Source organism: Arachis ipaensis, chromosome B04, assembly GCF_000816755.2.
Source record: "Arachis ipaensis cultivar K30076 chromosome B04, Araip1.1, whole genome shotgun sequence".
Taxonomy (NCBI): Eukaryota; Viridiplantae; Streptophyta; class Magnoliopsida; order Fabales; family Fabaceae; genus Arachis; species Arachis ipaensis.
Window position 1 is genome coordinate 118,354,700 of NC_029788.2, and position 1,112 is coordinate 118,355,811.

Here is a 1,112-nt window from a genome sequence, read left to right on the forward strand (position 1 = left end):
CCCATGAACTCAAATATGCCAAATTCATACAGTTTTGTCACCAAATAAATAAAATTAATTGAAAAACAAAAAGATTGAAGAACTCAGTACTCACCGCGGGAGAGCACAGAAGGCCAGAGCCAGACAACGACCAATGCTTTAGTGACGGTGACGACAACAAGCCGACGACCACGACGACGCCAAGTCGACGACTAGACGACGCCAACGGTTCGATGATGGTGACCTTGACGCTTCGATCTGCGAGAGCTGGCTCGATCCCCGACGGTGACGCTTCGCTCCGGCGTTTGTTGGAGGTGACGGTGGCGTTTGTAGGGTTGAAGGTTCAAGAGAAAGTTAGGGTTGGGAGGTGACCAGGAGGGGTTCTTCGAAGAGGAGAGTGGAGCAACGTTATTTTACTTCAGTCTTCCCTCTTCAGCTTGTTTTTTTTTTTTTCAACAGCCAAAACGATGTCGTTTCGTGACTTGGGGAAAAAATCGGCACTTGTTGAAACCCGGTTGGTTCAGCCGATTTGTTGGTTAACCACCGATTCGGCCGACTTTTTTTGCCAATTTTTTGCAGGACAGTTTTACATGTGGACCGGATCGGTTAATTGACCGGTTTTCGATTAACCTGGTTGAACTGGCCGGTCCGGTCCGATTTTCAGAACCTTGACATATACCACAGCCTTCCGATCTCTTTTCTCCTACTATCACCGACGCTACTTAATATCAAATTTTTCAGTTTCACAAAGAACTTACTCGCCGGATACGCAACAGAATGAGATTCTCACGCTCAAATATCACCTCATTATCACTATTTCTCATATGTCAATTGAGATACACACTTACAACTAGATAACTACTACTACGAGACATTTTGGCTTATTTTTCGGAAGAAAAATGGTAGAGAAGAAGAAGTAAAATGTGTGTGGAGAATATAAAGGGTTGCACATCCTTTTATAGTTGCTGAAAATTTTCGTAACGTATATCGTTTACACTATAAACCTCATAAATATACATGTATCTCATTTACACTGTAAACAAAATATACACGTATCTCATTCTGTGTCTTATTTCATTTATAGTGTAAACGAGATGCATATACTCTTATTTCGTAGTGTAAACGAGATAATT